This window comes from Nycticebus coucang, chromosome 5 (assembly GCF_027406575.1).
Source record: "Nycticebus coucang isolate mNycCou1 chromosome 5, mNycCou1.pri, whole genome shotgun sequence".
Taxonomy (NCBI): domain Eukaryota; kingdom Metazoa; phylum Chordata; class Mammalia; order Primates; family Lorisidae; genus Nycticebus; species Nycticebus coucang.
Genome location: NC_069784.1, coordinates 52,891,949 through 52,919,659, shown reverse-complemented (window position 1 = coordinate 52,919,659; position 27,711 = coordinate 52,891,949). Strand labels below are relative to the sequence as shown.

The window sequence follows — 27,711 nt, the reverse complement described above, 5'->3', positions numbered from 1 at the left end:
GAGCTATGATGCCATAGTTCTTACTGATGGTGACAAAGTGAGACAAAGTCACACACACACACACACACAAAAAAAAAAAAATCATTGTGTCTCTTCTGACAAATTAGAATAGTTTAATAATTTTGGTTTGAAAATCACTACCTGGGGGGCTTGGCCCAGAGGCTCACACCTGTTATCCCAGCCTCAGGATGGCTAAAGCAGGAACCTTAGCTTGAGGTCAGGAATTTGAGATCAGCCTGAGCAAGAGTGAGACCCAATCTATACCAAAAATAGAAAAATATTACCTGGTCATGGTGGTGGACACTTGTAGTCTCTGCTACTCAGGAGGCTGGGTCAGGAGAATTGCTTGAGCCCAAGAGTTTGAGGTTGCCGTGAGCTAAGATCACCCACTGTACCAAGGGGGTGACACAGTAAGACATTATTTCAAAAAAAAAAAAACAAAGAAAGAAAGAAAGAAAAAGAAAATATATACCTATACATGTATATCCTATATTTTCTTTTACGTTTTCTTATAATGTAGAAAATAATGGTAGCATAATATTCTAGTGTATGCAAGGCTTGGGTTTATGTTGGCTTAAAAATCCTAATTAAGTCAAACTTCCTAAATTTCCCATACAGGAAGGTGGATCCCCCAAGTAGGGTTTGGCCTGATGACTGTGTGAGTCTTGACTCCCTGCTGGAAAAGAATTCAAGAGCCAGCCCAGCCTACAGAATAAAGCAAAAGCACGTTTTTCAAAATAACAAAGCAGCAGATGGGAGGCTTGCTTGCTCCGTAGGCAGAGCAGTGGCTATCTCTCAGAGCAACAGAGAGCAGCACTTTGTGAGCCTCTTGGGTCTTATTTTAGATCTTCTAGTTAATGTTAAGCTGAAGGAAATTAGTCATAAGACATGTAGGAAAGGGGTGGGGAGACCTCCCAAACCGAGGGTTCCTCCCCTTTTTAAACCATTATGATAGGTAGGGTCACTTCTAGGAGTTGCCATGGCATTTGTAAACTGTTATGGTGCTGGTGGGAGTTCTTTTAAAAAGCCAATACATTGGGTGGCGCCTGTGGCTCAGTCGGTAAGGCGCCGGCCCCATATACCGAGGGTGACGGGTTCAAACCCGGCCCCAGCCAAACTGCAACCAAAAAATAGCCAGGCGTTGTGGTGGGCGCCTATAGTCCCAGCTACACAGGAGGCTGAGGCAAGAGAATCGCTTAAGCCCAGGAGTTGGAGGTTGCTGTGAGCTGTGTGAGGCCATGGCACTCTACCGAGAGCCATAAAGTGAGACTCTGTCTCTACAAAAAAAAAAAGCCAATACATTGTAAGTCTGGTACAACTGTTGCTGACCAGCTGCCCAAGAGGATGCCAATATCCAGAGAGATCATCCCACATAGCCCTAAGTGGGGAGATGGGAGAATTTTCTCAAATCTGCCTCTCCAAGAACTGGGGGGACAGGGTTTTTAAAGACAGTTTGGTGGGCAGAGAGTTAGGCAATCAGGGTCTGTTAACTGGCTGATTTCAGGGCAGGACCCTCAGTCCTTTTGTGTGGACTGTCTGGGTAGGTCACCCGAGCCACTGGAATGCAGGACCTGAAGATATCTCAAAAACTACCCCTAGGTTCCAATCAGGTTATATTATTGATGGAGAAAAGTGAAAATCTTTATGGCTACGACCTGTGCCCTCTAAAGTAGTAATTATAGAGAGGCAAACAAGGGGACAGTGATTATTTTCAAGAAAAAGAAGGACAGTGGCTGATTATTAGCATTATTTTAGCTAGGCCTGTTCCTTCACAGTTTTGGAGGCCCTTATTCTAGTTCTAGTTCTCACCTTGCACCCCTTCATTAATTTGTAAGGGCAGTTTCATAATGAGCAGTGAAGGTAGTAACCAGAGGTCATTTTTTGTGACCATCTGGTTCTAGCTGCTTTTGGCCTGTTCCTATGCTGCCTCCTGTTTTATGAGAAACCTTGGTTGGCTCATGCCTGTAATCCCAGCACTCTGGGAGGCTGAGGCAAGTGGATTGCTTGAGCTCAAAAATTAGACCAGCCTGAGCGAGAGGAAGACCCCTGTCTCAGGAGGCTGAGGTAAGAGTTGAGCCCAAGATGTGAGGTTGCTATGAGCTATGATGATGCCACAGTACTCTACCCGGGGCAACAGAGTGAGACTATGTCTCCACTTGATCTTAGCCAAAAGGCCGAGAAGAGATGAGACTATGTCTCAAAACAGAAAGAAAGGGAGGGAGGGAGGAAGGAAAATGTTCGAGTCAATTAAACATTTTTTTAAAGAGGACTAATTAATATACTTCTAGAAACCATGGGACTCAATTATTTCACTTACAATTTAATACTTCTAGATGTCACCTAATACATGGTGCCATCATTCTCTATCATGTCGCCTCAATTTACACTTTTGGAGATATACTGTTAACTTTAAAATCCATGACCCACATCAAATGGAGTTACTTAGTAAGATCTTGATTGCCTTTAGATTACCCCCATTACCTTCCTTGAAAAATGGTGTTGCTATATATATATATAAAATATATTTTTACATATATTTCTATATGTTGTGGGTATGTTGCTGGTGATATAAGTTCTTGTGTGTTCTTTTGACTTTGGGGAATTTGTGTTTCCCACATTTTTGAACCACGTTTTTATCTCGTGAAGTCAAAGAATGAATTCAGAGTCTGAGAGAGATGGCAAGTGAAACAGAAGTTTATTAAGAACGAGTAGGGAAATTTATTTATTGAGCAAAAAGCAAAGAGGAAAATAAAATCCTTCAAACACAACAGATTGGGCCCCAAGTTGGTTGTCACTGAAAACTAAATGTTAAGATAAGATTATACATGTTATCTAACCTTATTGATCTGTGACCGCAAGGGAATGGAACATATGTTTCTTTGTTTCTCAACTTCTGGCACCAAGAGCCTAAATTTTAAAGTTAAAACTTAATCTACTGTATGTCTTGAAACTTCTATAAAGAAACTATTCATAAGCCTCCCTGTTTATTTATGACTTTGATAGAATGTCTTTTTTTTTTGAAGGATGCCAAACATTACAGTTTGTTTTACTGCATGACATTTACATAAAAAAATTACTGAAAACTGTAAGGCCTCATGCAGTCATTGATAAGCTCATTATTAACTGTACACTTCAGATAGGTGGACATACAGTCTAAAAACTAGTTCCAAAAAGTACATAAACAATTTCACACGATGAGCTTTTAAATATGGTTGAAATTTGTACTTTCATATTATTAAAAAGTGCTTCAAATGTACTAATGGAAAATTGTTCTTTATAAATGGCACTGGGGTAATGTCAGATTATAAACTGTAAAAGGCAATCATTTTATAGAATTAGAACGCTAATATACATAGTGTGATAGCCAAACTTACTTGAATCAGTTTTCAGTTCTCACCCAAATTGTTGATATAAAATTAAAAATTTTTTATCAGATTGTATATGAAACCCACACATTGTACCCCTTGATTGCACTAATGTACACAGCTATCATTTAACAATAAAAATAAATAAATTTAAAAAAAATTTCTTTTTTAAATCTGTCTTATAAGCAACAAAAGTCTATTGAATTCAAGTTATGCCATGTTGAGTGATAAAATCTCTAAATAAAATCCACTTCTCTTTACTTTCTAAAATGTGTCTATAGGTAATTAAAAAGCACATATGTGGCTGGCATTCTGTATCTTTCTTTTTCTTTCTTTTTTTTTTTTTTTTGAGACAGTCTCATTATGTTATCCTCAGTAGAGTACCATGGCATTACAGCTCACAGCAACCTCAAACTCTTGGACTTAAGCGATTCTCTTGCCTCAGCTTCCCAAGTAGCTGGGACTACAGGTGCCAGCCACAACTCCCAGCTGTTTTTTGTTGTTGTTGTTGTTGTCGTCATTGTCGTTTAGCAGGCCCAGGCCTGGTTCGAACCCACCAGCCCCAGTGCATGTGGCCGGTGCCCTAACCATGGAGCTATGGGTGCGGAGCCATGGCATTCTGTTTCTAATGGAATGCACTGCCCTAGTGAAATGTGTGAATATATTTTACAAAACACACATAGAAAAATGTTGCTACGGCTTGTGCTCTAGCTCATGCATATAGTCCCAGATACTTGGGTGGGCTGAGGCAGGAGGATATCCTGAGCTCCAGAGTTCAGGTGACTGTGAACTGTGATCGAGCCATTACACTCCAGCCTGGGTGACAGTGCCAGATTCTGTTTCTGAAACAATGAAAGAATAAATAACTTGAGATGTAGTCTTAGAAAGAAATACATAGAGAAACAAGGAACTATATCAAACAAATGGATGACTCTCGTAGATGTATCATTGAGTGAAAGAATTCAATCCCATGCCTCTCTCCTCCTTCTCACTACTACACACTTCACGTGCCAATTTATATGAAAATAAAGGTAGGCAATCTAACCTACTCTGATAAAGTTGGAGGGGGGCAGTGGAAACTATCCGTGGATTCTTATCAGAGTTCAGGGGTATAATCTATGCTTTAAAAGCCATCGAATAAAATTCCCCCAAGATGGCTTGGCCTCCATACCTCAGTGGTTTGGGCACTGGCCACATTCACTGAGGCTGGTGGGTTCGAACCTGGCCCAGGCCTGCTTTAAAAAAAAAAAAAACGATCACAGCCATTGCAGTACATTGAGCTCCATAGAGACAGCGCCGGGGCAAGTGAGAGCCGGACGGGCACTGGGTGACTCTGTGCCTCGCTGAGGAAAAATAACTAAACATGGGCAAAGGAGATCCTAAGAAGCTGAGAGGCAAAATGTCATCATATGCATTCTTTGTGCAAACTTGTCAGAAGGGGCACAAGAAGAAGCACCCAGCTGCTTCAGTCAACTTCTCAGAGTTTTCTAAGAAGTGCTCCGAGAGGTGGAAGACCATGTCTGCTAAAGAGAAAGGAAAATTTAAAGATATGGCAAAGGCGGACAAGGCCCATTATGAAAGAGAAATGAAAACCTATATCCCTTCTAAAGGGGAAACAAAAAAGAAGTTCAAGGATCCCAAGAGGCCTCCGTCGGCCTTTTTCTTGTTCGGTTCTGAGTATCACCCAAAAATCAAAGGAGAACATCCTGGCCTGTCCATTGGTGATGTTGCAAAGAAGCTGGGGGAGATGTGGAATAACACTGCTGCGGAGGACAAGCAGCCTGATGAAAAGAAGACTGCAAAGCTGAAGGAAAAATACGAGAAGGATATTGCTGCATACCGAGCTAAAGGAAAGCCTGATGCAGCGAAAAAGAGAGTCGTCCAGGCTGAAAAAAGCAAGAAAAAGAAGGAAGAGGAGGAAGATGAGGAGGACAAAGAGGATGAAGAGGAGGAGGAAGATGAAGATGATGAAGATGATGATGAATAAGTTGGTTCTAGCGCAGTTTTTTTTCTTGTCTATAAAGCATTTAACCCCCCTGTACACAACTCACTCCTTTTAAAGAAAAAAATTGAAATGTAAGGCTGTGTAAGATTTGTTTTTAAACTGTACAGTGTCTTTTTTTGTATAGTTAACACACTACCGAATGTGTCTTTAGATAGCCCTGTCCTGGTGGTATTTTCAATAGCCACTAACCTTGCCTGGTACAGTATGGGGGTTGTAAATTGGCATGGAAATTTAAAGCAGGTTCTTCTTGATGCACAGCACAAATTAGTTATATACCGGGATGGTAGTTTTTTCATCTTCAGTTGTCTCTGATGCAGCTTATACGAAATAATTGTTGTTCTGTTAACTGAATACCACTCTGTAATTGCAAAAAAAAAGTTGCAGCTGTTTTGTTGACATTCTGAATGCTTCTAAGTAAATACAATTTTTTTATTAAAAAAAAAAAAAACGATGAAAACAACAACAACAAATAGCCGGGTACTGTGGCTGGTGCCTGTAGTCACAGCTATCTGGGATGCTGAGGAAAAAGAATCGCTTAAGCCCAAGAGTTTGAAGTCGCTGTGAAGCTGTGATGCCACAGCAGTCTACTGAGGGCGACATAATGAGACTCTAAAAAAAAAAAAAAATTCCCCTGAAATATTTTAGTCACATGCAAATTTGTTTCTGTTTTTGCAGGCTACACAGTGTTAACACTAGGTACTGATAGGGCCGAATATAGGGACCCCCTCAAATAGAAACATCCTGTTCAAGAAGGAATGAGAGGCCCCTCCCTACCTTGTGAACTCTTATATTCCCATCCACCTTAACCCACGTGCTGGCTTCTTTTTTGGACTCAGCTGGTTCTCACCCTAGTGAAATAAAGGCCACGTTGCCCACACAGAACCTGGACTCCTGATTCCTTGTGTTCATGTCTGGGAATCTCTCCTTTTGGTCCGTAATCTCTCAGGTACTATGGTCTTCTAAGGAGACAAGCATCACCCTCCCCCCCTTTTCTGTAAAGTTCCTTAATAATCTAACTAGTTTAGAAATAATGAAAGAATAAGTTGAATAAATGTTTCCACTGCCCCCCCCAACTTTATCAGAGTAGGTTAGTTTCCCTGCCTTTATCTTCATATAAATTGAACATGAGGTATGTAGTAGTGAGTTTTTGGAGGAAGGGAAAGGCATGGGATTGAATTCTTTCAATCAACGATAGGTCTACGAGATTCATCCATTTGTTCGATATAGTTCTTTGTTTCTGTATTTCTTTTTAAGAATACATCTCAACTTATTCTTTCACTCTTTCATTGTTAATAATCTACAAGCTGTAAAAGTTAATCATCTACTTTCTAGACAGTAACATCCGCCAGTCCTCCCCTGGTTCTGGCGGGTGAAAGTCATCATGACTCTGGGCGGCAAATAAACCTATAGATGGAAAAACAAAAACAGGAGTGTTTGACTCCTGGTTCCTCCTGGCCCCTTCCAGTCTGGAGATGGGTGTGGTGGAGATGACAGAGTCCCACACTGCGCCTGAGAGCTGGCCAATCATGTCTGCTGGGGCAGCAGTTTTGTACAATGCTGTATTTGCCAAAACAAAAACAGAAAACAAACAAAAAACATAAAAGAAAGCCCAACTCTACAAGTCATGAAATCAGAGTAGACAGTCTAACACCCTAGTGGTAAAAACCACTGTGGAGGGCCGCTTTGCAGGCACCTGAGCATCCTCTCCAGTTTCATACTTGTGGCTTCTCTCCGGAAAGCCACATGACGAAGATAACCGTATTTGGAAGGAACCCGTTCCCTTTGTCACGTTTCATGGACGTTCCAGTCTATGCATGGAAAGCCATTATTTCAAAAAGGTCACCAGAAGGTCCACCAGAGGGGTGGACTCGGTTTAAGGATTCGTTCCACCGGAAGAGAGCAGGCAGGGACTCAGCGCAGCGTCCCAGCGGGTGGGACGGGAGCCAAGGAGCGCGAGGCGGATGTCACCTCCCCCACCGGCTTCCGGAGCGCTGGTTGGTCGGGTGGGTGGCGTGGGGGTGGAGCGGCGGAACGGAGCGGGGAGCCAGGACCGGGCGTGGGCTGCAGGGAAGGGCACGGCGCGTGTCGTCAGGGATGGGGCGTGCTCTATGCAGATGAGGAGGCGCGGGGTGGGGGGGGCGCTGAGGCGCGTAGGCTCCTGCAGCTGGAACGGGATAGCGTTCGCGTGGTGTGAGAGCGATTCCGGGACGGTTTGTGGGAAGCGAGTGTAGTGAGCGTGTGGAAGTGGAGGGAAGTGCGCGGAGGCAAGTGACCGTGTGTGTAGAGTGTGAGGCGTGTGAGGCTGTGTGGTGCGGCGGTGACGCAATTCATATTTATCTGGCAGGGGAATTATCGTGATCATGAAGGTGGTTTTCCCAGCATGAGACTTATCCGATGTACTCCGGATGTACTGACCCATGTGATTTCCCCCAATGTGAGAAACCTGATTGTATAATTTGTGCTGGTGGGGGACTGCGTTTGCGTTTTCCTCTGATTTTTGTATTTTTGAAAAGTAGAAGTTGTTTAATGTTTCAATTCTCACGGTGTTCCTGTTAAAGTAATCAGGACTGTTTCTTTCCGTAATATTAAATTTTTGTTCTATGGTTTTGTTTTTTTTTTTTTAGACTGGTGTGGTCTTTGTGGTAGATTATGAGTGTTGCGGCGTCTGATGGTGCTTTGTACTCCCCAGGTCCTGGTACGTGACGTGATTGTAGGTTTTATGGTGAATTTTCAGGTCGAGTTTTAGCAGGGGCTGGGAACTTCTACTTACTTCATAGGTGCGCGTCGGTGTAGATATTTCACGGTTCCGAGGTGCAGGAATAGGCACACTTTGCAGGGGGCCGCTTACGGACCAGGCACAAGGCGAGGACGTCCCCGGGTTCGGTGGTGGCTGCCAGTCCCGGCGACTTACCTGGTAGACTCTGCGTGGCCTCGCGGAAGCTTTCAGAGCCGGCGGGGAGTAGGGGCGGTGGCAACGCGGCCAGGTTGGAAGCAAACCCATCCGAACGCCTGGGCCCTGCTGTGTGTGTTCCTGAAACAGTTAGTAGGAACTTCCGTCCCGCGGGCGGTCTAATCTGATGAGCACCAGCCGTCTGCTTATCCCTAGCAGCGGGGGATGTCCCTGCCCAGATGGAAACCACGGGAACCAAGACCGACAATCAATCTGTCTCCTAAATAGAAAATCAGGTTTTTAGAGTGTTTAAGAAATTCTTGGTCTCAGCACCTGTCACCCCTACCTTCTCCTCCGTGTTCAGCAAGGGTCACTGATCAGTGCAGGTGCCAGGAACTATTTGGCTTGGTTCCCAGGCCTGTCCCACGTACTGAAGTCATCACAGACACAAGCTCCTATCTGCCACTGGGAAGGCCTTCTCCCAGTCCTGGTCCCTGGTCCTTCTGTTTGGCCCCGGGCTAGCTCTTTCAATTTGTTACGCCTGAATTTTGCAAGTATTAAGGAAAATAGTAATATCGAATACTTTGTAGTTGCTGCAGAGATTAGATGAGAAAATTTAATGATACACCTAGCATGGTGAGTGGCTTACTTTCAGGATTTGCCAATAGGAAACGATATCCAAGATGTTTTCCTCCCTTACATTATGAAAACTGTATAGACTTCTGCTTCAGGCCTTTGTAACATTAGAATGAATTTTGTCCTCTTGAATGTAATGTCCATTTACAGAATAAGTTAGTGATAAAGAATAACATATTTAGGAATTTAGAAAACATGTCCACAGAAAGACTTGTTCTTAGCAGCTTCTAACTGGAAATGACTCTTACCGTCCATCAAGAGGTGAATGGACGTATTGTCACATATTCAGCCAAAGTGATACTATTCTGCAATGAAATGAAACAAATTGCTGAAAAACACAACAGCGTGGATGAGTCTCAAAAATGTTGTCCTGAGTGATAGGAAGAGTATATATAGTGTGGTGCCATGAAGGTGAATTTCTCGGAAAAGCAAAACTAACAAACTTATAGAGACAGAAACTAGATCATTAGTTGCCTGAGACAAGTAGAGAGTGGTGGGTGGATTGACTGCAAAGGGTGGAAGAGGACATTTTTGAGTAATAGAAATGTCACCAAACTTGAAATGGCTGTACTGTACCATTTTCAAAAATTTGCCTTTAAAGAGCTAGAACAAAACCACTTCAAATCTTGGTGCCTTTAATTTAATTTTAGCTTAAAAGGGTTGTTTACTTTTTTTTTTTTTTTTTTGAGGCAGGGTCTGTCTCTGTCAGCCAGGCCAGTGTATACTGGCATGATCATAGCTCACTACAACCTTTTTGGAAGGAAGTATGGAGAACCCTCAAAGAACTCAAGCTAGACCTCCCATTTGATCCTGCAATCCCATTACTGGGCATCTACTCAGAAGGAAAAAAACCATGGAATACTATTCAGCCATTCAAAAAAGAATGGAGACTTTACAGCCTTTGTATTAATCTGAATGGAAGTGGAACACATTCTTAGTAAAGCATCACAAGAATGGAAAAGCATGAATCCTATGTACTCAGTTTTGATATGAGGACAATTAATGACAATTAAAGATGCGGTGGGGGGAGCAGAGAGCAGAAAGAAAGAAGGAGGGAAGGGTGGGGAAAGGAAGAGCAGAGAGAGGGAAGGAGAAAGGGAGTGGGGCCTTGGTGCGTGCCCCAGCTTTTGTGGGCAAGACCTGGTTGTAAGAGGGACTTTACCCAACAAATGCAATCAGTATAACCTGGTTTCTTATACTCTCAATGAATCCCCAACAATTAATAAAAGAAAGAAAGAAAGAAATTGGTGCTGTACAGCAGTTAACTGGAGCCAGCTCAACTACTTGCTTGATTGACCCAAACATCTATGCTAGGGGCCTGACAGAGGAAAAGACATGATTAGAGGTGTAAATACTGTTTACATAAGTCTCAGATATTCTTTCTACTCACGCTGTCTCGCATTCTGTACAAAAATATTGCACACACATGCGCACACACAAAAGTACTATTGTCAGGAGGTAAAGATAATAATCATCAGAACAAGACAGCCAATAGTGGGAACCCTAAGACAGGAATTTTCAAAGGCAAAATGTTAACATGTTGAAGTGCCAAATGCTGTGGTTCTCAGTCAAAATGATTGTGCTCTCCAGCTGGACAGCTGGCAATCTCAAGACATCTTCAGTTGTCATGACTGGGAATTGGCATTTAGTAGGTAAGGTCAAGAAGGCTATAAGACATCTTATTATGAATGCACAGAACAGTCCCCCACAATAAAGAATACTCCTCTCTATAAAGGCAACAATGTCACTGGTTACAAATACTGATGTATGGGGAAAGGTGGACTGCATGCAGGAATACATGAAGAGTTTTGTCAGAGAGAGGAGGGGAAGTATAAAACAAAAGAATCTAACATACGTGCTATAAATATTTTGCAAAATAACAGCAGAGTTGAAAATTCCTTCAACGGGCTTACCCACAGAGTGGATGTGGCAGAGGAAAGAATAAAATAGGTCAATAAAAATGGACCAAACTAAAATACAAGAAGACAAATCAGTGACCAAGAAGAGAATGTAAAAGATGTAAAATAATATTACATGGTTCCACATATGCATAATTGAAGGCCCAGAAAGGAAAGAAAGAGAATAGAATAGAAGAAATATTTGAAGAAAAGAAGGCTGAAAATTCTTCAAAATTAATGAAATATGAAACAAATCATATGTCAAAAAACCCCACAGTGGCGTCTGTTCCCCATAGGCCAGAGGTGGTGGGTTCAGACTCAGCCCCGGCCAAAAACTGCAGAAAAAAAAAGCCCAAAGTATAAAAAGTAAATAAAAACACACTAAGAAGAAAAACTGAAAATTTTGAAGACAGCCAGAGAAAGGAAACATGTAGCTAACCAATAATAAGAAATACAGTAGACTTCTCATGCAAAACTGTGCAGGATAGAAGCCAGAGGAGCAATCTCATTAAAATACTGAACAGAAAAATTACAACCTGTGAAAAATAAGGATGAAATAAGACTTTTCAGATAAACATGACCTGAGAGAATGTACATCTAGCCGCGCTGCCCCATAACAGTGCTCTAAGACATTCATCATCCGGAGGAACATGATACCACATACAAACATGGACTTACCCATAGAAATGAAGACCATCAGAAATGATGATAATGTGCATACACATAGAAGATATTTTTCTTTGTCATTAATCTCTTTATAAATAATTGACTAGGATAGGATCAAGATGGCCAACTAGGCACAGGTAGTATGTGCCTCTTCCACAGAGAGGGACCAGAATACTAAGAATATTCTCACATTTCAAACAGATTATCCAGGAGTGAATACTAGGATGCATCAGGGAAGGATATGAAGCACCAAAAGTGGGTAAGGAGAGGGTCTAGGGCCACTGGCCTAGCTGTGGAGTAGCTAATGGCTAAGAGAAGCTGCTGGAAGTGTGGAAAAGTAAGGGAGGAGTCCCTAGGACTCCACTCTCTGAGATGAGCATTTACAATCCTGGCTACAAGAGAATCCCCTGAACCACACAAGTCCCAGGCCTAATGTAGGGAGCTGCTTGGAGATTGCACACAGGCGTTGCTCAAGAAAGTGAACGAATGTGGAATCCCACAAGCACCCAAGTCTAGAGCAGCCTGAGCTGGGTGGCATTCTGACAGCCTAGATGCTGGGCAACTGCAGGCACACCTACAGCCACTGCATCCCTCTCAGGAGGGATAAAGCAGCACAGACACTGCCGCCTGCCCCTAGGAAGGTGCCCACCACGCTGATACATGCTGCTGTTGACACTGAGACATGAGCACACAACATTTTCCAGTCTCTTACCTATGCTGCCTGCCTAGGTGGGGCCCCAGCCTTTCTGGTTACAGATCAAAGGTGACATTTTCAGAGTTTGACAATGGGAAGTGCTTCCCACTGAGGCTGAATAAGGGCTGGCATTGCTGCTGCATCTGTGTAGCTGAGGGGGGACAGGGAAACCAGACATTCTAGCATGTATCTGGAACAGTGCCCAGCATCATGCATTCAGCTGCCGTGGGATGAAGAAGTCTCAAGCAAACTACACTCCCCACCCAATCCGCCAGTTTTATGCCAGTGCAGTCCTGCCCCTGACCTGCAAATGATAGTGCCAAGGCACCATTTTGGAACTTTCATGCTGGGTAGCTCCCCATCCTTAGATTGAATTCAGGCCGATGCATCTGTATGTAGTCCTACCCAGCTAAGGAGAAACAGGGAAGTTCACTCTCTCCTCCATATTCCTAGGACCATTCCAGCTGCCTTCCTACACATTACTGTGAGAGAGACACAAGCAGACCAAATACTACACAATTCCTGCCCACACTTCTGACCTGAAAGGGGACCTGCCTTTCTCATTACAAATCCACAGCTGGCACCATTTAACGCTGGGCCCCCCTTCACCCTCAGGCCAAGTTCAAGTTCAAGGTGATGTGGCTTCAGCCGTGACTCAGCCGGGAAGGAACAGGGGACACCAAGCTCTCCTAAACACACTTTATTATTATTGTTTTTTTTTTTCTAAACACACTTTAGACAATACTCACCATCCTGTTACAGGTAGCCAAGGGACTGGGACTATCCTGCCCAATCCATTGCAGGTAACAAGAACACCACTTGGGTCCTGGTGGCTGGCTTCCACACTGCTGTTGCCACCTCAGAGATCATACCAGCTATTCAGAGGCCTGAGAATGCGCACACACACCCAGCCCTCTGCTCCAACTACTAGCTTCCAAGCAAGCCACCTGAAGGGACACAAATGGCTTCTTGGGACATACTAACACCGCACCCCGCATAAGTTGCTCTGGGACCTAAAATCAGACACACAGAGACCTCTGATCTGACACTAGTCCCCAAAACTGGTTCAGCTAACATTCGAGTTTCCAGAAAATCTCAACCACAGCCTCTACAAATAACTGTTCCCATAGCCACCAAGGAAATGAGATCTGAATGACCCTCTATGACCTAAGAAGTCATACAAAGACCACACTACTACCGGCACCCAAAATTAAAGCCAAGGTAGGTGTCCTACTCAAACAGCAGCACATATGTATCATCAGGAAAAAATTTTCCCATTCAATCAATTTCAAAAAGTCAGAACAAGTGACCACTACATCACATGTGCAGATATCAATGAAAGCACACAAGAAATAGAAAAAGGCAAGGAAATGTGACTCACAAAAGGACAACAACAGATGTCAAAACATTATGCATAATGCCAGAAAAAGAATTCCATATACTAATCCTACAGAAGCTCATGAGATACAAGAGAAATCTGAAAATCACTACAAAGAAATCTAAATATTAATTCAGGATATAAAGGAGAAATTTACAAAGGCGATGACATCTTAAGAAAAACACAAATTCTAGAGCTAAAAAATTCATCAAAGGAAATGTGAAACACATTCAAAACCTTCAAAACAGACCAGATCAAGCAGAAGAAAATCTCAGAACTTGAAGGCAGGTTTCTGGAATTAATCAAGTTATACAAAAACAAGGAAAAGAGAACAAAAAAAGAATGAGAATAACCTTTGAGATGTCGGGACTACATAAGTGACCAAACCTATGAAATAACAGTATTGCTATGGGGAAGAGAGCCTTCTTTAAGGAAATAATTGATGAAAATTTCTGAGGACTTCCAAGAGAGTTATACATTCTGATGCAGGAGACCTAATGATCCCCCAGTCAAACACACTGCAAAAAGGACATGTATAATCCGAAAGACTAAAGTCAAGGTGGAAGAGATACTTTGTAAAATAACAAGAGGAGAAAAGTGTCTCTAATCACTTAAAAGGAAACTCCATCAGACTAACACCAAACTAATCAGCAGAAACGTTCCAGACCAGAAGAGAATAAGAGGGCATTTTTAAAATGCTGAAAGAAAAGAACTATCAGTCAAGAATTTTAGGAAAACAATCCAAGATGGCAGCCGAGTACTAGCTTCTCTGCAACAGGGCACAGTGAGTCTGGGGAGATAAGACTCCAGGCATCTCTGGCTGGTGGGATCTGCCCATACTCATCTCTTTGAGGATACAGGGAGTCACCAAGGGAATTCTGGACCCCAAGAGGAAGACAAAAAACAGTGGAAAACTGGCAAGGGGTTGTGTGTGTTCAATCGACCTAATCCCGCCAGCAGCCATAAGTACAAGCAGCAGTGAGATTACAAACTGGAAAGGCCTTACTTGTGAACTGTTTAGGTGTTTTTGGACTTGACACTCAGTTGAACTGCCCTGGGGAGAGCTTGAGCAGGAGTGCGGAGAATTTTGGGCATTGTCTAGGGCCCCAGACTGACCCGCAGAGCCGGATGGAGCTAATAGTGTTTGGCTGTGGGCTACAGGGAGCCATTGTGAGAGAACTGCCCCAGCAAGCTCCACCCTCAGGGTCACAGAGCAAGGATCTGGCGGGAGCTAGTAACCTAGTGACTGAGCAGCCTAAAGGCGGGGACTGAGCTGCCTTACAGCCTTAACCCTCAGGGGCAGAGTGAGACCGGTTTTGGTACACTGGAGCCTCGGGCTATTGCCCTGGGTAGAGTGCCGTGGTGTCACAGCTCATAGCAACCTCAAACTCATGGGCTTGGCACTGCCCGGACCTCCATAAGAGCTGCACCGCGACCCGCGACCTGCGCCCACCGGGCCTCCGCATGCCCTGACCAGGAACTGTGGGGGCCGTGCAACCCTGCATACACCCTCCAGTACCCTCCCTGCCTCCACACTGGCCCACTCATCTGGCCAGGGACTCTGGTAGCCGTTTGCCCCCGGGAGCCCTCCCTGCCTCTGTGCAGAGCCCTTCTCCTGGCGAGAGACTGCTGGAGCCTTGGGCTCTCTGTGCCAAAGTCACTGAGTGCCAGGCACTCCCAGAACCATGCGCACCACCTCCCGCCCTGTTGCTGGATCCGAGTGTGTCACACTCTGGAACTGCTTCCTCAACCAGAACTCCCTGGTGGGGGCAGCCCCAGAAGAACAACACAGGGTCACTCCCTACAAAGATCCAGCAACAATAGAGTGATCCCGCTGGGGTCTAATCTTGGAGAGACACCTCCCCAACTCTGAGGACAGCCAGAGGCAACAGTGAAAAACAATCATGAGGTTAAATCAACAGAAAAACTCTGGCAATATGAATAATCAGAGTAGATCAACTCCCCCAGGGATCAATGGGGGCAGACACAGCACAAGATTCCATGCACAAACAAATAGCTGAGATGTCAGAAATCGAATTCAGAATCTGGATAGCAAATAAGATCGAATTAGAATTCCAAGCAGTAATCCAAAAGACATCTTAAAAATTCAACGAATTCAAAGACCAAATGACCAAAGATTTTGACATATTGAGACAAGAAGTTGCAGCCCTCAAACATCTGAGAAACACAGTAGAATCCCTCAATAACAGAATGGAGCAAGTAGAAGAAAGGATTTCTGACTTTGAAGACAAAGCTATCGAACACTCCAAAACTCTCAAAGAGGAAGAGAAATGGAGGGCAAAAACAGATCACTCTGTCAGAGAGCTCTGGAATAATTCAAAGAAAACCAATATTCGTCTTATAGGGATCCCCGAAAGCGACGAAGTGGCTTCACAAGGCACAGAGTCTCTTCTCTATGAGATTATGAAGGAGAACTTACCAGACATGCCAAGAGATTCTGAAATCCAGATAGCAGACAGTTTGAGAACTCCAGCATGACTCAACCCAAATAAGACATCCCACAGACACATCATTATCAATTTCACTAAAGTTAATATGAAGGAGAAAATTCTGAAAGCAGCCAGACAAAAGAAAACCATCACCTATAAGGGCAAGAATATTAGAATAACTGCAGATTTCTCTGATGAAACCTTTCAAGCTAGAAGAGGATGGTCATTGACTTTTAATCTCCTAAAAGAAAATAACTTTCCACCCAGGATCCTGTACCCAGCTAAACTAAGTTTCATTTATGACAGAGAAATTAAATACTTCAATGACATTCACATGTTGAAGAAATTTGCCATAACTAAACCAGCTCTCCAGGATAATCTCAGACCTATCCTCCATAAAGCCCAGCATAATCCTCCACCACAAAAGTAAACCCACCCAGAAAATTTTGAGCAAATTCCAACTCCCACAGTCACAAAAGGATTAAAAATGTCCACTGGACTCTCAAAAGGCTTATCCATATTCTCAATTAATGTGAATGGTTTAAATGTCCTCTAAAGAGGCATAGGTTGGCTGACTGGATACAAAAACTCAAGCCAGATATCTGCTGCATACAAGAATCGCATCTTACATTAAAAGACAAATATAGACTGAAGGTGAAGGGATGGTCATCTATACTCCAGGCAAATGGAAAGCAGAAAAAAGCAGGTGTTGCAATCCTATTCGCAGATGCAGTAGGCTTTAAACCAACCGAAATAAGGAAGGATAAGGATGGACACTTCATATGTGTTAAAGGTAATACTCAATATGATTAGATTTCAATTATTAAAATTTATGCACCCAACCAGAATGCACCTCAATTTATAAGAGAAACTCTAACAGACATGAGCAACTTGATTTCCTCCAGTTCCATAGTAGTTGGAGATTTTAACACCCCTTTAGCAGTGCTAGAAAAATCCTCCAAAAAGAAACTAAGCAAAGAAATTTTAGATTTAAACTTATCCATTCAACATCTGGACTTAACAGACATCTACAGAACATTTCATCCCAACAAAACTGAATACACATTCTTCTCATCAGCCCACGGAACATACTCCAAAATCAACCACATCCTAGGCCACAAATCTAACCTCAGCAAATTTGAAAAAATAGAAATTATTCCTTGCATATTCTCAGACCATCATGGAATAAAACTTGAATTCAATAACAACAGGAATCTGCATACCCATACAAAAACATGGAAACTAAACAACCTTATGCTGAAGGATAGATGGGTTATAGATGAGATTAAGAAGGAAATCACCAAATTTTTGAAACAAAACAACAATGAAGACATGAATTATCAGAACCTCTGGGATACTGCAAAGGCAGTCCTAAGAGGGAAATTTATTGCACTGCAAGCCTTCCTCAAGAAAATGGAAAGACAGGAAGTTAATAACTTAATGGAACATCTCAAGCAACTGGAGAAAGAAGAACATTCCAACCACAAACCCAGTAGAAGAAAAGAAATAACTAAAATCAGAGCAGAATTAAATGAAATTGAAAACAAAAGAAAACAAAAAAATTATACAACAGATCAATAAATCGAAAAGTTGGTTTTTTTGAAAAGATCAATAAACTAGATAAACCTTTGGCCAACCTAACCAGGAAAAAAAGAGTAAAATCCCCAATTTCTTCAATCAGAAATGGTAACAATGAAATAACAGCAGATCCCTCAGAAATTCAAAAAATCCTTAACGAATACTGCAAGAAACACTACTCTCAGAAATATGAAAATCTGAAAGAAATCGACCAATACCTGGAAGTACGCCACCTACAAAGACTTAGCCAGAATGAAGTGGAAATGTCGAACAGGCCTATATCAAGTTCTGAAATAGCATCAACTATACAAAATCTCCCTAAAAAGAAAAGCGCAGGACCAGATGGCTTTACGTCAGAATTCTGCCAAACCTTTAAAGAAGAACTAGTACCTATATTACTAAACCTCTTCCAAAATATAGAAAAAGAAGGAATATTACCCAACACATTCTACGAAGCAAACATCACCTTGACCCCCAAACCAGGGAAAGACCCAACAAGAAAAGAAAATTATAGACCAATATCACTAATGAATATTGATGCAAAAATACTCAGTAAGATCCTAACGAACAGAATCCAACAACACATCAAAAAATTATACACCATGACCAAGTGGGATTTATCCCAGGGTCTCAGGCCTGGTTCAATATACGTAAATCTATAAATGTAATTCAGCACATAAACAAATTAAAAAACAAAGACCATATGATTCTCTCAAATGACGCAGAAAAAGCTTTTGATAATATTCAGCATCCCTTCATGATCAGAACACTTAAGAAAATTGGTATATTCTATGGACCAGTGACTTCTGTAAGCCTCCTGTTTCTTCCCCTTTTGAACAAGAGTGCCCCTAGTGGTTACTTGTGTGTGTTTCTGCCATTGCATATTGTGTCTTTGGAAGAGGTAACTTGTTTCTTTAGTTCACAGGTCTTCAGATAAGAAATGTACTTAAGAAACTACACCCAGGGCGGCGCCTGTGGCTCAAGGAGTAGGGTGCCGGTCCCATATGCCAGAGGTCAGGTTCTAACCTAGCCCCGGCCAAAAACCAAAAAAAAAAAAAAAACTACACCCAAGAGCCACCTTCTCACCTGGACTTGATTTAGATATTAAGAGTCTGTACTTTGAGCTGATGTTGTAATGGAATAAGACTTTAGGGAATGTAGAGGGGGGATGCGTTTTGCATATGGGAGGGATGTGAATCAGTAGGAGCTGGAGGGGAGACTGGAGCCAGTCTTCAAGGGCCTTGATGATTCATGTCCCCTGATACTTCATTCCCTTGTGTCGTCTCCTTCCACACTAGATAGGGCTGACAAAGCTAGGTCATAAAAGACAATGAAGCCTCTATCTTGCTCTCTCTTGGATTGTGGAGATGTCAGCCACTATGAGGATACACATGCAACCTTGTGGAGAGGTCCAAATGGCAGGAATTAGATGTTTCCTGCCAGCAGCGAGCATGAACTTGACTTTCCAGCTATGTAAATAAGCTTTTTCAGGAACGGATCCTCCAGAGGTTGTCATGTCTTCAAATGCCTGCAGTTCCGCTGATGTCTTAACTACAGCCTTAGGAGAAAGGTGATGTCCAACTACCTGGCTAAGCCACTCCTGAATTCCTGACCCACAGAAACTGAATAAATAAATATCATTAATTAAAAAAAAAAAAAGAAAGAAAGAAAATTGGTATAGAAGGGACATTTCTTAAACTAATAGAGGCCATCTACAGCAAACCCACAGCCAATATCATACTGAATGGAGTTAAATTGAAATCATTTCCACTTAGATCAGGAACCAGGCAAGGTTGCCCATTGTCTTCATTGCTCTTTAACGTTGTAATGGAAGTTCTAGCCATTGCAATTAGGGAAGAAAAGGTGATCAAAGGTATCCACAAAGGGTCAGAAGAGATCAAACTTACACTCTTCGCAGATGATATGATCGTATATCTGGAAAACACTAGGGATTCTACTACAAAACTTTTAGAAGTGATCAAGGAATACAGCAATGTCTCAGGCTACAAAATCAACACCCATAAATCTGTAGCATTTATATATACCAACAATAACCAAGCTGAACAAACAGTCAAGGACTCTATTCCTTTCACAGTAGTGCCAAAGTAGATGAAATATTTGGGAGTATACCTAACAAAGGACATGAAAGATCTCTACAAAGAGAACTATGATACATTAAGAAAAGAAATAGCTGGAGATGTTAGCAAATGGAAAAACATATCATGCTCATGGCTGGGAAGAATCAACATTGTTAAAATGTCTATACTACCCAAAGCAATATATAATTTTAATGCAATTCCTATTAAAGCTCCATTGCCATATTTTAAAAATCTTGAAAAAATAATACTTTGTTTTATATGGAATCAGAAAAAAACTCAAATAGCCAAAACATTACTCAGCAATAAAAACAAAGCTGGAGGAATCACACTACCAGACCCAAGACTGTGCTATAAATCGATAGTGATCAAAACAGCATGGTACTGGCACAAAAACAGAGAAGTAGATGTCTGGAACGGAATAGAGAATCAAGAGATGAATCCAGCTACTTACCGTTATTTGATCTTTGACAAACCAATTAAAAACATTCAGTGGGGAAAAGATTCCCTATTTAACAAATGGTGCTGTGTGAACTGGCTGGTGATCTGTAAAAGACTGAAACTGGACCCACACCTTTCACCATTAACTACGATAGACTCTCACTGGATAAAAGATTTAAACTTAAGACATGAAACTATAAAAATACTTGAAGAAGGGCGGTGCCTGTGGCTCAAGGAGTAGGGTGCCGGTCCCATATGCTGGAGGTGGTGGGTTCAAACCCAGCCCCGGCCAAAACAAAACAAAACAAAACAAAAAAATACTTGAAGAAAGTGCAGGGAAAACTCTTGAAGGAATTGGCCTGGGTGAATATTTTATGAGGAGGACTCCCCAGGCAATTGAAGCAGTATCAAAAATACATTACTGGGACCTGATCAAACTAAAAAGCTTCTGCACAGTCAAGAGCACAGTAAGTAGGGTGGTGCCTGTGGCTGAAAGGGGTAGGGCGCTGGTCCCATATGCTGGAGGTGGTAAGTTCAAACCCAGCCCCGGCCAAAAACTGCAAAAAAAAAAAAAAAAAAAAAGAACACAGTAAGTAAAGCAAGCAGACAGCCCTCAGAATGGGAGAAAATATTTGCAGGTTATACCTCCGATAAAGGTCTAATAACCAGAATCCACAGAGAACTCAAATGTATTAGCAAGAAAAGAACAAGTGATCCCATCTCAGGATGGGCAAGGGACTTGAAGAGAAATTTCTCTAAAGAAGACAGACACACGATCTACAAACCCATGGAAAAAAGCTCATCATCCTTAATCATCAGAGAAATGCAAATCAAAACTACTTTGAGATATTACCTTACCCCGGTAAGAGTAGACAACATAACAAAATCCCAAAACAATAGATGTTGGCATGGATGTGGAGGAAAGGGCACACTTCTACACTGCTGTTGGGAATGCACACTAATATGTTCCTTCTGGAAGGATGTTTGGAGTATACTTAGGGACCTAAAAATAGACCTGCCATTTGATCCTATAATTCCTTTACTAGGTTTATACCCAGAAGACCAAAAAACACAATATAACAAAGACATTTGTATCAGAATATTTATTGCAGCCCAATTCACAATTGCTAAGTCATGGAAGAAGCCCAAGTTCCCATCGACCCACAAAGGGACTAGCAATGTATACCATGGAATATTATGCAGCCTTAAAGAAAGATGGAGACTTTACCTCTTTCATGTTTACATGGATGGAGCTGGAACATATTCTTCTTAGCAAAGTATCTCAGGAATGGAAGAAAAAGTATCTAATGTACTCAGTTCTAGTATGAAGCTAATTTATAGCTTTCACATGAAGGCTATAACCCAACTATAGCACAAGAATGTGGGGAAAGGGACAAGGAAGGGGAAGGGAGGGGGATGTTAGGGTGGAGGGAGGGTAATGGGTGGGGCCACACCTATGGTGAATCTTAAAATGGGTACAGGCGAAACTTATTAAATGCAGAATACAAATATCTACATATAATAACTAAGAAAATGCCATGAAGGCTACGTTGAACAGTTTGATGAGAATATTTCAGATTGTATATGAAACCCGCACATTGTACCCCTTGATTGCACTAATGTACACCGCTATGATTTAACAATAAAAAAATAATAAATTTTAAAAAAAGTTGTATGCATGGCAAATAAGCACATTAAAAAAAAAAAGGAAAGCAAACCAAAAAAAGAGATAGAAAGCTATAGTAATGTCATGAGGAATAAAAAAAGTATACAAATCAGTAGCCTTCATTTATGCTAATAACATCCAAGCTGAAAAGCAAATCAAGGACACAATCGCCTTCACAGTAGCTTCAGAAAAATGAAATACCTGGGAATATATCTAACAAAGGAGGTAAAAAATCTTTACAGAGAGAATTATGAAACCCTGAGAAAAGAAATAGCAGAAGACAGCTGGGCGCAATGGCTCACACCTGTAATACTAGCACTCTAGGAGGCCGAGACAGGTGGATTGCCTGAGCTCAAGAGTTCAAGACTAGCCTGAGCAAGAGCAAGATCCAGTCTTTAAAAAAAAAAAAAAATAGCTGGGCATTGTGGTGGGTGCCTGTATTCCCAGTTACTTGGGAGGCAAGAGTTTGAGATTGCTATGAGCTATGACACCACAGCACTCTACTGAGGGCAACAAAATGAGACCCCGTCTCAAAAAAAAAAAAAAAGAAAGAAAGAAAGAAATAGCAGAAGACATTAAAAAACGGAAGAACATACCACGCTCTTGTCTGGGAAAAATCAACATTGTTCAAATGTTCATAAAACTGAAAGCAATCTACACATTTAATGCAATCTCCAGTAAAATACCAACGTCATATTTTGAAGAACACACAAAAAAATAATTCTTCATTTTATATGGAACCAGAAAAACTATGCAGCCAAGACAATTCTTAGCAATAAAAACAAATCCAGAGGCATTACCCTATCAGACTTCAGGTTATGCTACAAGTCCACAGTGATCAAAGCAGCATGGAATTGGCACAATAATAGAGATATAGATGTATGGAACAGAATAGAAAACCTAGAGATGAAACCAGCCTCATATAGCCATCTGATCTTCTATAAACCAAACAAAAGCATACAGTGGGGAAAGGAATCCCTATTCAACAAACGGTAAACTGGATAACCACATGTTAAAGACTGAAACTGGGGTGGCGCCTGTGGCTCAGTCCATAGGGCGCCGGCCCCATATACAGAGGGTGGAGGGTTCAAACCCGGCCCCAGCCAAACGGCAACAACAACAACAAAAATAGCCGGGTGTTGTGGTGGGTGCCTGTAGTCCCAGCTACTCGGAAGGCTGAGGCAAGAGAATCGCCTAAGCCCAGGAGTTGGAGGTTGCTGTGAGCTGTGTGACGGCACGGCATTCTACCAAGGGTGATAAACTGAGACTCTGTCTCTACAAAAAAAAAAAAAGACTGAAACTGGACCCAAGTGTGGGAAAAACTCTTGATGATATTGGCCCGGAGAAAGATTTTATGAAGAAGACTCCATTGGCAATAGCAACAACAACAAATATGAATAAATGAGACTTAATTAAGCTAAAAGGCTCTGCACAGCTAAAGACAGAACAATTAAAGCAAACAGACAATCTTCAGAATAGGAAAAGATATTTGCATGTTACCAATCCAACAAATGATTGATAACCTGTAAAAATAACTCAAATTAATCAATGAAGAAAGAACAAACAATCCCATTTATCACTAGACAAGTGATATGAACAGAACCTTCTCTGAAGAAGACAAAGTGGCCAACACACACATGAAAAAATGCTAATCATCCCCAATCATCAGAGAAATGCAAATCAAAACCAAGTTGAGATATCATGTAACTCCAGTGAAACTAGGCCATGTCACAAAGTCTCAAAGCTGCAGATACTGAAGAGGGTGTGGAGAAAAGGAAACACTAATACAGCCTCTTTGGAAAGAAGTATGGAGAATCCTCAAAGAACTAAAGATACCATTACTAGGTATCTACCCAGAAGAAAAAAAATCATTTTACCATAAAGACATATGCACTAGAAATATTTATTGCAGCTCAATTCACAATTGGCCAAGATGTGGAATCAGACCAAGTGCCCATCACCCCATGAATGGATTAATAAAGCGTGGTACATGTATACCATGGAATATTATTCATCCATAAAAAGATGAAGACTTTACATCTTTGCATTAAACTGGATGGAGCTGGAGTATCACATGAATGGAAAAGCAAGCATCCCATATACTCAATAATACTAATATGAAACCAGTAGATGAACAAATACATGCCCACCCAAAAGAAAAACACAGTAAAATTCAAGTTGGGGGGAGGAGAGGGAAAGAGGAGAGGGAGAAAGGAGGGGATTGGTGTTATCTCACCTAACAGGCACAATATAAGGGTTTATGGCACACCTCATGGGTGAGAGACACAACTACAATTTGGACTTTTCCTAATAAATGCAAACAACGTAACCTAATTGTACCCTCATATTATTCTGAAATAAAATAACAATAATTTTTAAAACTTACATAAATAAAAAATAATCCAACTACATGCTGTTTACAAGAAATTCACCTTACCCATTAAGACACATGTAGACTGAAAGGGATATGAAAAGGTATTCTACACAAATGGAAATGAAAAGGGAGCAGGAGTAGCTATACTTCTATCAGATAAAACAGGCTTTAAATCAAAAACAATAAAAAAGGGCGGCGCCTGTGGCTCAGTCAGTAAGGTGCCAGCCCCAGGAGGGTGGCGGGTTCAAACCTGGCCCTGGCCAAACTGCAAAACCAAAAAAAAAAAAAAAATAGCCGGGCGTTGTGGCAGGCGCCTGTAGTCCCAGCTACTCGGGAGGCTGAGGCAAGAGAATCGCTTAAGCCCAGGAGTTGGAGGTTGCTGTGAGCTGTGTGAGGCCAGGCACTCTACCCAGGGCCATAAAGTGAGACTCTGTCTCTACAAAAAAAAACAATAAAAAAGACAAGGAAGAGATGGGCACCATTGCTCAATGGTTAGTGTGCCAGCCCCACACACCCAGAGTGGTGAGTTTGAACCTTGCCTGGTCCAGATTAACAAAAAACAACAAAAAAAAAAAAAAAAGAAAGAAAAACAAAAAATAATAAAGAAGGTCATTACGGGTATATAATGCTAAAGGGATCAATTCATTGTTAAGACCAAATTCCGCCACTGAGAGATCACTAGGCACACATGCAAAAAACAAAGGAGTGACTTTATTCAAGCATGCTTGGGCTGTACCTCCAGCAGAACTCTGCTCAGAGGGGATGACCCCGAGGTAGAGATGATGTCAGGTTTTATACTTTTTGGCGTGATGCATTTTGGGTTGCAACAAAACACGGGGGAAATTTCCAGGGGAAAACCGGGACAAAGTTGGGGGGTTGGTTGGCGCAGGGATTGAGGTAACTTAGGAGGTTTAGGATTGGCTAGCTCTGTCTAGGACCGGCCCCACTCAGAGGCTGTGAGAACAAAGGAGTACACGTTGGATTGGCTGGCTCTATTTGGAAATGACCCCCTACCCCCACCCCAGGCTATGAGACCCGGGAGGGTGGGTCTGGTTGTGGTTAGGGTACAAGAGCTAACTTTTACCCAGGGGGTGGCCGCTGAGAATCTCTCAGCCCCTGATGAAAGACTGACTCTGTCTCCCCTTCCTCACCCTACTAACTAGCCTTTCTGCCTTCTCTCCCATATCCCCCATGTCTCTCACTGCCCTCAACATCTCTGGGTGGGAGTTAGTCAGCATTGTAGTGTAAATAACTCACTTGTAGTCAAAACCCTCTCTTTCCAGCAATTAGTTACTACAAAGTTTGTTAGAAACTATTCCTCTTGCTGCAAAAAAAAAAAAAAAAAAAAAAACTGTGGTTGCTATGTTACAAACTATCTTGATATAAGGTGCTGGGATTTGGCAGAAGCCCCAAGGTCAATTACTTATTTAGAACTAGAGGAAAAAAAAAAATGGTCTGTTTAAACTTGTAGCTGCTTCCCCCTGCCCCTTAACTGCCCCTCCGCAGGGTTAGGTTTTGCCGCTGGGCCCTTCACATCGAGAGGATATAATGATTCTAAATGTGTGCACACCCAACATTGGAGCACCCAGATTAAAAAAACACATATTACTAGATCTAATGAAAGAGATAGATAGCACCACAATAATAGTGGGGGCTTTAATATCCAACTCACAGCATTAGACAGAACATCAAGACAGAAATCAACCAGGAAACATTAAACTTAAATTGGATTTTGGACCAAATGGACTTTACATATTTACCAAACATTCTACCTAACAGCTACAGACTATACATTCTTTTCATCACCACATGAAACATTCTCCATAAAAGCCTACATTTTAGGCCAAAAAACAAATCTTAACAAATTTTAGAAAATCAAAATCATATCAGCTATCATCTCGTACAACAGTGGAATAAAGCTAGAAATAAATATAAAGAGGGACTTCAGAAATTACAGAAATACATGGGAGAGGTGTTGAGGCTGATGCATCCAGAGATCTGCCAGTTGGGGCAGTCGGGACCTGCTTTGGGGGCATGAGCTGAGGACATAACGCCAACACCACCAGTATTTTGTATAGATTGACTGAAGCAGAAATTAAAACTTCCCCTGGAGAATGCATCCATCCTTTCAGAGGACTTTCTACAGGAAGGGCACTGATTATGGATTGGCAACCTGGACCCCAAAATCACAGAATAGCACCTTCTCAAGCTTCTCCAAAAGTTTGGGAAGGTAAAGCAGTTTGACTTCCTCTTTCACAAGTCAGGTGCTTTAGCGGGACAGCCTCGAGGGTACTGTTTTGTTAACTTTGAAACTAAGCAAGAAGCAGAACAAGCCATCCAGTGTCTCAGTGGCAAGCTGGCTCTGTCTGAGAAGCTGGTGGTGCGGTGGGCACATGCTCAAGTAAAGAGATATGATCATAACAAGAATCTTTTCTTTTTCTTTTGTTGTTGTAGTTTTTGGCCGGGGCCAGGTTTGAACCCTCCACTTCCAGTATATGGGGCAGGTGCTGCCCATAACAAGAATCTTAACATGTTATGTTATGATATGATCATAACAAGGATCTTATCAGATCCTTCTGATCAGTCTTGAGCCATCCTCAAGCACTGAGCCTACTCAGTCCAATCTGTCACTGCAAAGATAAAACCCACTGAAGCAAAGCTGAAATGATGGCAGAAAATCCTGATGCAGAGTATCAAGCAGCACCTGTTTATTCATACTTTAAGCCACCAGATCAAAAAGTACTACTCCTTATTCTAGAAAGGCTTGGAAATCTTAAAGATGATGGTTGTGAATTAATGTAGCAGCAAAAGCAAATTGGTCTCCACAACTCTGCCTTTGTACTTTGTAGATGTAAATGGTACTACCAAACAGAGCATAATCACGTTAGAGTTTGGTAATATAATGTTTTGGTTGTTGTTACGATGTCTATTCCCTGAACTATGTGCAATTGAGCATCATCCAGAATAAATAGGATTGTGTCCCAGATTGCAATTTGAATCCTCGGATGCTCTAATTGGCTAGTTTGTTTGGATGTGTGACTCCAGAAACATTCTATAGTGTGCCAGAGAGAATGTTATTTAAATCAGGAAACTAAATGTATTAACATCCATTAAAAAAATAAGCATCTTTCTGTGTTCACATGTCTTTACAACATAAAAAGTAAAAGATGAGGAGAGTGAAAGACATTTTAAATCATGTTCAGAACTGTTGCTCCAGCATTTACTATGGAAATCCCTCCAACTGGACTAAAAAAGAGAAATTTCTTGGCCAAAAAGAGCTGGTTCCTTGAACAAATGTTGTAGTAATAATCTAAGAAGTATGCTTATTGTTTCAAAATCCAATTAGAAAAGGCAAAATTTCTTGGAAAACTTTAACATTGCTGTATTGGTCACTATCAAACATTATTTCCTGATAATTGTGTAGAGGTCTGAGTAGAAGGGTTTGCATGTGTGCAGGATGAGGAGGGCACAAGCAGTGGGTACAGTCAATGAAGCAAAAACCAATCTGGCACCAAGATTGTAATGACCTCAAGATGTAGGTAGTTTCTTTTTTTTTGTAGAGACAGAGTCTCAC

The 27,711-nt window shown here is 41.8% G+C and overlaps 1 non-coding gene and 1 pseudogene across 1 annotated transcript; both read left to right on the top strand.

The window, feature by feature from the left end:
• The first annotated feature begins 7,699 nt into the window (after positions 1–7,699).
• Positions 7,700–7,863, top strand: LOC128587110 (U1 spliceosomal RNA). Its single transcript, XR_008380524.1, has one exon. It is a non-coding gene; the product is annotated as a U1 spliceosomal RNA (small nuclear RNA).
• A 5,443-nt stretch (positions 7,864–13,306) lies between these two features.
• LOC128585478 (probable RNA-binding protein 18) lies at positions 13,307–26,914 on the top strand (annotated as a pseudogene).
• The last annotated feature ends 797 nt before the right edge of the window (positions 26,915–27,711 follow it).